General features: G+C 28.2%; 3 long non-coding RNA genes across 4 annotated transcripts; 1 reads left to right on the top strand and 2 right to left on the bottom strand.

The window, feature by feature from the left end:
* Window positions 1-4079: 4079 nt before the first annotated feature.
* Window positions 4080-5039, bottom strand: LOC123917921. Its single transcript, XR_006812630.1, has 2 exons — window positions 4740-5039; window positions 4080-4426 (listed from the first exon to the last, which is right to left on the bottom strand). It is a non-coding gene; the product is annotated as an uncharacterized LOC123917921 (long non-coding RNA).
* A 1662-nt stretch (window positions 5040-6701) lies between these two features.
* On the top strand, window positions 6702-8699 carry LOC123917920. 2 transcript variants are annotated; one of them, XR_006812629.1, is made up of 5 exons: window positions 6702-7099; window positions 7186-7222; window positions 7371-7406; window positions 7744-7786; window positions 8073-8699. It is a non-coding gene; the product is annotated as an uncharacterized LOC123917920 (long non-coding RNA). The 2 variants fall into 2 exon arrangements; XR_006812628.1 differs by having other exon boundaries at window positions 7023-7222.
* Window positions 8700-11325: 2626 nt separating this feature from the next.
* On the bottom strand, window positions 11326-12045 carry LOC123917919. Its single transcript, XR_006812627.1, has 2 exons — window positions 11851-12045; window positions 11326-11724 (listed from the first exon to the last, which is right to left on the bottom strand). It is a non-coding gene; the product is annotated as an uncharacterized LOC123917919 (long non-coding RNA).
* Window positions 12046-12296: the final 251 nt, after the last annotated feature.

Genomic DNA, 12296 nt, shown 5'->3' with positions numbered 1-12296 from the left:
GATCCCTTAAAGATATTTTAGGTTTCACAATGGTTCCTTAAAAAAAAAGGTATAAATTCAGTTAGTTGTCAAAATTCATTTTTCAACCTGTTTATCACAATCCCTATGAAGAACGATAAACTTATCAGTCGAAGGAAACGTGCTAAGAGTATAACGGACGGAGAAACACTTCCATAGTCACAAACACAAACTATTTCAATTTAGGCACACATACATAATCTAAATAAAATTTAAAGATAAAAAGATTGATTAATATTGATTGATGTGACTAATTTATGATTTAATTTTTATCATTGATGTGAGTGTGCCTATAAATAAAAGATTTGAGATTCTGCCCATAGTAGAATTGCTCATAACAGACGTATTCCTACGGTGTTAATTAGTCTATAGAGAAATTGAAATCACCACTAGTATGTAACCCGGTTAATGGACTAGGTGATTTCGAAGAATGAATTAAAAGTATCAGTTTAGTAAGAAAAGAGTTAAGTATATATGAGACAACAAATATGAATGTTATACTATAGTTTTGTAGTGAATAAATAAAAGTTATGTACACATTTTAATCATTGTGACATAATTAGACATTTTTTATGCACTTATATGTTAATCTTCTGACCATTACAGACACAACTTTTAAAGATAAATCCCAAGCAAAGACCACCACCCATACAACCTTTACGAACACAGGCGAGAGCACATTGGATAGGATTACAGCTCCATCCCTCAGTTTGTACCACCATCTCTGCATTATTATTGATCGAACAAATATTTTAACGAACATAACTTAATTAAACAAATTTCATTATTTACATTTAGTAAAAACATCATTATTTACATATTAATTATTTTTATGTACTATTATGCAATTATAATTATGATTGTGATCGTGTAGACCAGAATGATGCGACTTCGCCGGCGTTTGCGGTGGTTGAGAGCGTTTGAGACCCCTGTTGGAGCGGAGGGGGGTTGTGTACCTGCAGGCACTCCGACGCTCAAGTCAGTATGTGTGTAAGGTTTTCTTAGCTATAAAATGCGTACCTTGCAAATGAAGTGGAGATGCATATATATAGCCCCCAGCGCTGGGCTAAGGCCCTTGATGGCATTAATGGCCATCAAGTGGCTGCCGGAAAACGGCTAAGGAGCCATGATGTGCAGTTAATGCTCATCATTCCGGTTTACGGCCGTTACAATACGCAAGGGTATCTGACCGTTAGGACGTGCTCGGATGGTATATGTGTTCGACACCCTCTGATGCTCGAGCTCTAAGCTCGGCCCAGAACAGATTGTATGTACCAATTTTGCATATATATATAAGATAAGATTAGAGGGAGTATAAGACTTACTAGAAGCAAGGAGAATAACCAAAATGAAGAAAAACTCAAAGTGTGCCTTGTTCATCGTTACCACTTGCTACAATCTTCACCTAGTTAGAGAGTTATTGCTTTGCTTGCGAATAAACTAATTAAACTAATAACTCACATGGAGTTATCAATTTGTAGATGTGGAGGATGTAAAAAACTTGTTTGTTTAACTTGTGAAAACTTCGCGTTTAACTTTCTTTTGGAGTTAATGTTCTTTGATTATCGCATTATTAACAAGAAATGTAGTAGTAGTATCTTGTTGAAAATATACTATAAAAAAGAGCCTCTTTATTTATCTACTCTATTAATAAATTGACTAGCATCGCTATAGAGATTGAGGATGTTAAAAATGTAATCCTTCTTATCTTAAATATAAGTAAAACTCAAAACGTATTGGCTCATATTTAGATTAAATACTTCCTTCGTACCACAATATATATATGTCGCTTTGACATTTTTACACATATTAAAAAAGGTAATTAATGTTGTATGGAAAATAAAGATTATGAGTTGATTTACAAAATTGTCCTTCATTTATGGTATGGAAAAAATAAATTGAAAAATTGAAAGAAGAAAGAATAATAAATAGTTAAGGGTATAATAGAAAAAATAACATTAAATGCTTCATTGATAATATAAAGCGTCATATATTGTGGTATAATTTTTTTCCCCAAAGTGACATATATTGTGGTACGGAGAGAGTACGTTTTGACTTTTACTTATATTTAAGACTGGAGCAAGTGAAATAATAATAATAATAATAATAATAATAATAATAATAATAATAATAATAATAATAATAATAATAATAATAATAATTAAACTAGGCATTTAATTTGAGTAAAAAAAAAACTAGGCCTAGGTTGAAAGCTTGGCGTTTAACTTCATTTTGGAGTTAACGTTCCTTTGATTATGACATTACTTATTAACAAGCAATTTAGTAGAGCTCATCTTTGGCTCATGCCTCATGGACGAACCGTCGGTCATCAATCTTTAAAGGCTTAACTATACATTTGGTCTCTTACATTTATTTTAGGTTTCAATTTGGTCCCTTACGTTTTAAAAGTATCAATTTGGTCCCTTACGTTTATTTTAGGTTTCAAATTAGTCCTTTCCGTCAATTTTGTCATATGTGGCAGTCAATTTGCATATGTGGACTGACACGTGGCACTTGGACACGCTGACACGTGTACTGTTCAAACGGTGTTAGTGACAAAACTAACGGAAAGGACTAACTTGAAACCTAAAATAAACGTAAGGGACCAAATTGATACTTTTTAAACGTAAGGGACCAAATTGAAACCTAAAATAAACGTAAGGGACCAAACGTGTAGTTAAACCATCTTTAAAAATGTAATATATGTAACATTATTGGACAGAACGCTAGATACACTGTCATTTAAAATACCATTTTTCTTTTTTACAATGTTGACAATGAGAATTAGGATCAAATCTCATGCGGTCTATCCAAATTTCTCACCACTAAACCAAACCTAGTGACTTAAAAATATCACTTTATACAATCCAAAAAACACAAGACATTCAAAAAACATATTCTTTAGTCTTTTTAGCTTATTAGTTTTGTCTCAAAACTTAGATTTTTTTAAGATGTACAAATAATGATGTTTTACTATTTGTATCCTTAAAAAAACTAAAACATTCATTAAATGAATTTACTATTTTTTAATAAAGTAAGAGTAAAACTGACTTAACTTATCAATCTTTATTATTTCTTAATATAAGTGTAAAACTCTAAATGGACCAAAGTTTTAGGACGAGAGAGTAAAAACACAATTATGAGAGTATGAGAGAGAATGTTATCTCCAAAGTTGTCCAAAAGTGATTGTACAAATATCATTGAGATGGGGCACGCCCCACTTATAATTATATATATGTGGATTATTAGTTTAAAAGTATTATTAATGATTTAAAATTATTTGGTACTCCCTCCGTCCCATAATATAAACAAAAAAAATATTTTCACACTTATTAAGATAAGTAAATTATGATAATTTCAAAATGGCTTTTTGTGTTTTTGTTGAAATAAGTTTCATGTGAAGATGTAAAAAGTATTTTTATTGGTTATTGATTATGGGGAAAAGAAGAAAGAGAGTAATTTAAGTAAAAATTTATCTTGAAAATGATAAAAGTTTTTTTTTTCTTATAATTTGGGACATGAAAAAGTGATTTTTTTTCTTATAATATGGGACGGAGGGAGTATATATATTAGTACAAATATTGATGAAAATATTAGTTTAGAGTTTATTATTGTTGATAAGTCATTCGATACACATGCATATTAGTTCCAGTGTTAGTGAAAATAATAGTTCATAGTCTATTAATGATGATTTCAAGTCACTTGTATCACGAATGCAATTTCACTACTTTTTGATTGAAAATAATATATCACGAATGCAAACAAAAATTGATGCAACTAAAAAAAGATTGATTAAAAAACATAAAACATGACACAAATGATTATAAGGGGTACTCCTTAATAACAAGAGAAACATAACACAAATATATAGTAGAGTAGCTAAAGTCTAGTGAAACTGCAAAAACTAGAGAACTGGCGAGAAAGAATATAATCCACAATTTTCAAAAAAAAATTGAGATCTTCGCTACTACGTACTTTATAGTTTTAGAGTGAATAAAAGAAGGCAAATGTTAAATAGTGTCCCCGGTGCACTCTTTAAGCCCTTAAATAAGCAAGACCCATAAAAGAAAAATTATGCACACATTTCGATAAGTGTGGCATAATCAGACATTTATACGTTAAAATTATTGTAATTAAGACTTCCAATCATTTGAAAAATGAAAAAGATCTTTACTCGAGCACTAACATGCTCATGACCCAAACTATTCACAACTACTATTTTTGCAGAAACAACTTTTAAGTGTGGCACTCCCATGAACACAGCTCATGCATCCAATGCATTCACCACCAAGCGGAAAACCTTCATCATGACAAGTTGAATTACAAATACGACTTCTATTATAACATTCCCCTTTAAACTTAGTGCTCCGTGTCCTACATTTCCATTCCTCACTTTTTACCATCATTTCTGCATTCATTGATCGAACAAACATTATAATCAATACAACTTAATTAAATAAATTTCATTATTAATTTACATATTATTTATTCATATGTAGTATAGTACTATGCAATTGTAAATATTATTCAAATTATTGTTATATGTTTTAGTGCCAAACATATACTCCCTTAGGTCCTAAATATAAGAGAAATTTTACTTTTTAGATTCATTGAGAATCTAATGTATTTAGTTTATAATATGAACTAGATACATTAAATTCTCAATGAATCTAAATGTTAATCTCTCTCTTATATTAAGGACTAGAGTGACTAAGACTTACGAGAAGCAATAAGAAGTAGGAAGAAGAAAAATCCATAGTGTGTCTTGTTCATGATTATCACTTCTTACGTACAATTTTCACTTAGAAATTTATTACTTAATTAGATTGTGAATAAACTAACTCACATTGGGTTATCTACTTATAGCTGTGGAGAGTGTAAAAGACAAAAAATGTTGAGACGATTTTTTATTATTTTTTTATACAAGACCAAGATTTAAAACTTGGCTTTAACTTCATTTTGGAGTTAATGTTCCTTCGATTATCACATTACTTATTAACAAGCAATTTAGTAAAGCTCATCTTTGGCTCACGGAACACCCAAAATATATGGAACTCTTCTACACCATTAGGAGGCATATATTCCATATATATATATATATGGGGAGAGATCAAATTACACCGGCGTAACATTTGAGTAATGTTACACCGCTCAATAACGTTTTAACGAATACAAATTTTACAAAATTCACCACTGGATTGAAAGTTTATATCATATAGATCATTTATGTTCAATTCTATAAAAATATAAAATCATTTCATATGTTTTTGAGATTGATCAAGCTTAACGGTATTCAATAAAACCACATAAAGCGTTAATCTTGATCAGTCTCAATAACATATCAAACGATTTTAGATTTTTGTAAAATTGAACATGAATGATCTAAATGATATAAAAGTTCAATCCAACGATGAATTTTGTAAAATTTGTATTCGTTGAAGTGTTATTGAGCGGTGTAACATTACTCAAATGTTATACCAGTGTAATTTGATCCCTCCCCTATATATATATATATATATATATATATATATATATATATATATATATATATCTTTGTCTATTTTTTTTTCCACAACCAGTATCCAGCTCACTGAACCACTTAATTTGGTTCGGGGGTCAGTTCTGACATCAATTTGTTTCAGCCCCCTCCCGATCGCAGTTGCTAGGACCGAACTGTGATCATCCCTACCAAGTCCAGCGCTAATCACCATTGGACCAATTAACGAATATACAAGAGTCAATTTATTTACTACAATATTCAATTGAGTTTTTTTTAGGTTGTCATGTTATAACCAATTTATTATTGGTAATAATTACCTAGATCTATTTTTCGGTATTTAACTGGGTCTCAGATGTACACATCATTCATTTATAATTTTTTAATAATAGTACCTAATAAGTATTCGATCCATCTAACCAAACAACTCTTAAAAAGTTCTATATAGGTCCTACCAATAACACATCTCACCAATAACTTTACATTTTTTTTAATGGGTCTCGCAAAAAATAGTATAAGTACCAAGTCTTATTTTAGATTCAGTACCTATTAGGTACTATTTTGTTATTGCTCCAATTGTGGTACCTCTTAGATATTAGTACTTAAAAAAAATAAGTACTACCATTGAAGATGGTGTAATACCTACATCGGGTATCTATAATTAAAGATGGGGGGTGTAAAAATGTTTTTTAATTTTGACGAAAGGGTGTAAAAAAATAAAAACTAAAAGAAACTTGGCATTTAATTTCATTTTGGAGTTTATGTCCCAAGCTATGGCTATAGCATTGGTTAAAAGTAATTTACTATAGAGTTGGTGTTTGGCTCATGGAACAACCGAAATAAATTTGCAACTCTTCTGCACTATCTTGAATATAATTCTTAAATATAAAAATAAATAGTTTTCGTTTAACCGTTAGATTAAAAATTTATATTATATAAATAAAATCATATTTTTAAATGTTAACTTAATTTTAAGTAACAATTTAATCTTTTATATTTTTTACATTTTTGTCATTTATGGTTTTCTACCCATGTTTGTATATAACTTTTTATGATTGAAAAGAACGGAAAAATAAAACTATAAATTGAAACTTAAAGTTCATATCCAAACATGAAAAAGGAATAAAATGTTATAAAATAAAATAAAAAGAACTAATTAAAGTGTTAACGGAAATCAAGTTAAGGGACAATTATTTTGCCTTATATAAATCACCAATGTAAAATTTTAAAGAAATCTAAAATAATATTTTAATATGTTATTGGGAACTATCCAGATATAACTTGAGAAAATAAGATACTGAGGATTTTACATTACTAGCCTTTCAATTTAGACTTCCACGTAAGCATTTGTGAGGGCAGTTTAGACTAAGCACATTTATTTCTTTGACTTAAACAAATCTGAGTTAAAGTACAAGGAAATACACTTTTTTTTTTACTTTCCTTAGCTTTTGCTGACCGATGGGACTGTGTCCTTCACAAAATAGTCTTTTTAATTCCCACTCTTTTTTGTACCGTATTTGAATTTCAAATGCTTCATTATCCTCACACTATCTCATTTCAATTTCATTATCTCACCTTTCTCTGGTTTTATTTTCCATCTTCTTCTCTTCTCTCTTTATATTTTTATCTTCAACTCTATTTTACTAACTAACATAAATTTTATTTTGCAGGAACATCTATAGTTGTTATTGAAGAAGAAGTACATGGGTAAATAAATTTATTCATTTATCTAACCTTATTATACATTTATTCTCTAACCTTACTATACATACACATGTATGTAAGTTAATAATAAATAAAGATATATAGCTTATATTCTTCGTATCATGTTTAACACTACCGTTTTTCTCTTTAGGTTCATTTTCATTACCACAACAGATTATACATAAAGGTATGATATTCTCTACAACACAAACTTTCTTAGATTTATGGTAGATTTACATAAAGGTATTGTAGATTTGGAACAAAATAAATTTAAGATGAAAAAAAAATATAGCTTTGATACTGTTTGTTGTAAAAGAATAGAAAAGTTTAGAAATATGAAAGACAAAAATAGGCCAAATATAAACTTTTTCTTATATGCAAAAATAAATAAAAAATAGGCAAAATATAAACTTTTTCTTATACGCAAAAAAAAAACAGATCAAACCATATCTATTTATTTTTCTTATTAAGATATTTCACTAATCAATGCAATAATTTCTTTTTTGTTTCTGGGAAACATAAAGACTACAACTACGAGGAGAAAACAAGAACCAATATTTGATTCAGGTAAAAAAAAAAATATTACTAACATTCAATACTGTATTGTTTTTCACTATTATTTTTCAATTTTCTAAAGAATAAAAACAACCACTAACATTTTTAGCTTGAAAGAAAACAAAAAAAAATATGTTGCAGAAAAAAAAAAAAAAAAAGAATAGATCTAGAAAGAAATAGAAGAATAGATTTAGACAAGTTGAGTTTGTAACTTCAGCATAGTTATTATTACTTTTGTTCAATCCAAATATAGACTTACACTTTTTTTCCAAAAAACTAAAAATGAAAATTGTTGCAGGAACTCAGACAAAGAAGACATCCTCAGATATAAAGATGAAAGAACAAAGTAAATAGCATGAGATGTAGCAATAACAGAAACAATTATTTATTATTTCCGGCGGGGCGGTGACAATTTCCGGCACGGTGGATACAATTTCCGGCACGGTGGTTATTTGCAAAATATTCCGATCTTAATTATTCTTTGTGGGTTTTGTAGAGGAGAAGGAGGAGGGTTTTTTTATGGTGATGATTTTTCAAAAAGTGGTGTTTGATGATCGATCTCTAGATCTAAAAAAATGATAACCACCACTCTTAGAAAAAAAAAACATAAGAGAAAGATTATGAAGAATAACGTTTAACAGGGTGATAAAGATGAGATTTGAGGGTAACAAAACCAAGTTGGAGGGATTTAAGGGTTGCCGGCGGCTAGGGTTTGTTTGTAGGAGAGAGCTTTACAAAATTTCTTAGTTGAAGAGAGAGAAAGAAATTAGCAAATGAGTAGATTGTAAGCTTATCAAAAAAAAGCTTATAAAAAAAAAAGTAGATTGTAAATTAAACTCTTATGTTGGAGTTCACGTGAAATAAAATACTAGAATGTAGACAAAAAAAAAATCAATGATATGGACTTCAAATAAACTTCAATTGAGCTATGGACTTCAAAACAAAAGTTAATTTTTAATTCAATTAAGTTAAGTTAATTTTCAATTTTAAATACAATTAATTTAATATATTATAAGAATATTATGGTGAGAGAAAAACTTCCACAAAAAAATATTATAGAGTTTAATGGAGATACATTGACAGTGTAAAATAATTTTACACGATCATTCAATAAAATATTATCAATTTCTCATGTAACATCAAAAAGAATTTAATTTATATACGTCAATAGTACGAACAAATTGCAAAAATACAAAACAAATATTTATTATTGTCAAAAAAATACGGGATATATATACACAGGATAACTTATGCCGATCAAAATTTAAATTAATTATTATACACACGACAAGTTGTCTTTGTCTTCGATAAAAACAAAAGTTGACTTTGATAAATATTCTAAAGTCACTACTATACACGGGACAATTGTCGTTAATAAAAAATTAAAAATTAATTAATATTTTGAAATAACTATTATACACTTGACTACTCATAAAAAATCAAAAATAAATATTGTACACAAAACAAGTTGTTAATAAAAAAATTAGGCAAAATTACACTTTTAGGTACCGTTTTACCTAGCTTTTTTTCTCTTCTTTTTTCTTAAAAGTAAGAAGTTAGGCCAAACAACCAATTTTTAAAAGCTCTACTAAGAAAAAAATAGCTTCTATATTTTAAGAAAAAATATAATATATGATCAAACATATCTTTTAACCTTATTATAAAAAGATAAAAATAACTTTTAACCTTTTTTTATAAAAAAAGTAAGATTTACCAAACAAATTTAATTTTAATTTTAAAGTTATTACTTCTAACTTTAATCCTTCTAAATTTCCAGTTTTCAATTTTAACTATTATACATGAAAAACAAATTGTTGTTGGTGAAAATTCTAAATTAACTATTATACACAGGAAACAAGTTGCTGCAGATGAAAATTGAAATATTACTATATATACACGGGGATCAAGTTATTAACTATTCCTTCAACAAAAAAAAAATTTATTAACTATTATACACCATAAACAAGTTGATGCTGATGAAAAAATTTAAATAACTACTATGCACAGGAAACAAGTTATTGTTACTGAAAATTTTAAATTAAATATTATACACGGGGAACAAGTTGTTGCTGATGAAAAATTTAAAATAACTATAAAAAATTATTAAAATTAACTATTATACACGATGAATAAGATGTTGCTGATGAAAATGTACATAATTATTATACATAGAGAACAAGTTATCAACTATTTATTTTGGGTACAAATTATCAACTATTATACATAGGAAACACATTGTTGTTAATGAAAATATTTAAATAACTACTATGCACGGTGAACACATTGTTGCCGGTGAAAAGGTTTAAATTAACTATAATTGAGAAACAAGTTGTTGCTGATAAAAAATTTAAATAACAACAATACACGGAGAACATGTTTTTTTGAAGACACAAAGAACAAGTTGTTGTCGGTGAAAACTTTTAATTAATTATTATACACGCGGACTAAATTTTTGCTTATGAAAAATAGTTAATTAACTATTATACATGGGACACAAGTTGTTGCTGATGAAAATTTTAAATTTACTATTATACACGAGGAACATGTTGTTGCCGATAAAAAATTTAAATAACTATTATATAATTTTTTTAATTATAAACATAAATATTTCTTAATCAAGTTTTTGTTTTTTTTTATTATTATTATTTTGCTACTTTCAAATTATTATACTTCAATAAAAAAATATTTGAGCATTTTTTAACTTTTTTTTTACAGAGCATTTTTTAACTTAATAATTGCAACATAGAGTGTTATTTAAATTTTATTATTACTATATAATCCCAACACACTTCTCATTTCATTTACTACTTAAAAGATAGTTCACTTTTCTAATTAATATTTATACTATCAAAAAATAAGACTGTTATTTAGATACATTGTCTTTTTACATACATTGCACGACAACGATATTTTTGTATCTTTATCAAATATATAAAAATAAACAAATCACTCGATTTGAACGCGCGGAACGCGCGTCCCGTGCGGATGCACGGGTAAGTTCCTAGTTAAGATTAAAAGTGTTCAATAAAAACACATAAAAAAAATTTGTAGCTCTCAATAACATATAATAAAATGATTTTATATTTGTGTAAAAAAATTATTGTTTTGTTCGAAAACAGTCATTGTTAATAATTAGTATTGTTAATTTTCTATATCATTACTCTCCCACCGACTTGAACATTTGAATATTTGCAAGTATCATCTATATCATTACTCTCGATGTCACTTGACCATAGGAGCAAGCGTCTTAACTTACACCAAATACTACAAGTCTATTTTAGTTAATCCAAAGTTTGTCGTTTATCACTTCAAAAACTCACACGAGCGATTTTGACTAACTAGTTGCATATTTTCATTTTTTTTTGACTAAGCTAGCTTTTCAGCTATTAGCTAGCTTATCAGCTGTCAGCTAGCTTATAGCTTATTTTTACCAAACATACCCTAAAAATACAGCACAAATGCAGAACTAAAGTATCATAATAATTGGCGCAGCTCTCTATCAAAAAAATAATAATAATTGGCGCAGCAAGCTCAAAGCCAATCTAAACCCATAAGCAACTAAAAGAAATTTTAGATTAAATAAAATGAAACAAGACACAAATGATTATAAGGGGTATATACCACTCCTTACTAATCAGAAAACTAGAACACAAAGACATAGTAGCTAAGATATAGTGATCACAGCTAAAACTATACTAGTAATTAAGACCATCAAATTGTTTTGAAAAATGAAAAGGATCTCTACTCGAATACTCGTGTGCTAATAATAAACGGAACTATTTACAAATGCTCGCCTTGCATATGATCTTTCATTACCCCCGCAATGGATATCTTGCAGAAGCATCTAATTTTATTAACGCATTGACCACCACGCGGATAACCTGCAATAATACATATCAAATCACATTCGGCAGGATCACAGCCCCATCCCTCAGTTTGTTCCATCATATCTGCATTAATTGATCGATTTTTTTTATCCAACACAACTTAATTAAATGAATTTACATATAGTAAAAAAAATAAATCATAATTTTCATATTAATTATATGTTTTAATGACAAACATATAAGACTTACCGCAAGTAAGGAGAATAAGTAAAATGAAGAAAAATCCAAAGTGTCCCTTGTTCATCATTATCACTCGCTACAATCTTCACCTAAAGATTTATTACTTAACTTATGAATAAACTAATAAGTCGCATTGAGTTATCTATTTATAATAGATGTGGAGGGTGTAAAAATTTTTTTTTTTTTTTTATTGTGAAAATTTGGCGTTCCTTTGATGATCGCATTATTAACTAGAAATTTAGTAGCAGTATCTGTCCAGATGGAGGGTGTAAAAAATGTAAAATAATAATAATAATAATAATAATAATAATAATAATTAAACTTGCATTTAATTAACTTCATATTTTACAGTTTATGTCCCTATGACTGTAGCAATAGTAAAAGGTAATTTAGTAGAGCTCATGCTTGGCTCATGGAACACCCAAAATAAATGTGTAACTCTTCTGCAGTCTGCA

The sequence above is a fragment of the Trifolium pratense genome, linkage group LG3 (genome assembly GCF_020283565.1).
Source record: "Trifolium pratense cultivar HEN17-A07 linkage group LG3, ARS_RC_1.1, whole genome shotgun sequence".
In the NCBI taxonomy this organism is placed as follows: domain Eukaryota; kingdom Viridiplantae; phylum Streptophyta; class Magnoliopsida; order Fabales; family Fabaceae; genus Trifolium; species Trifolium pratense.
The sequence above is the reverse complement of the archived record's forward strand: the minus strand, read 5'-3'. Positions and strand labels throughout refer to the sequence as shown.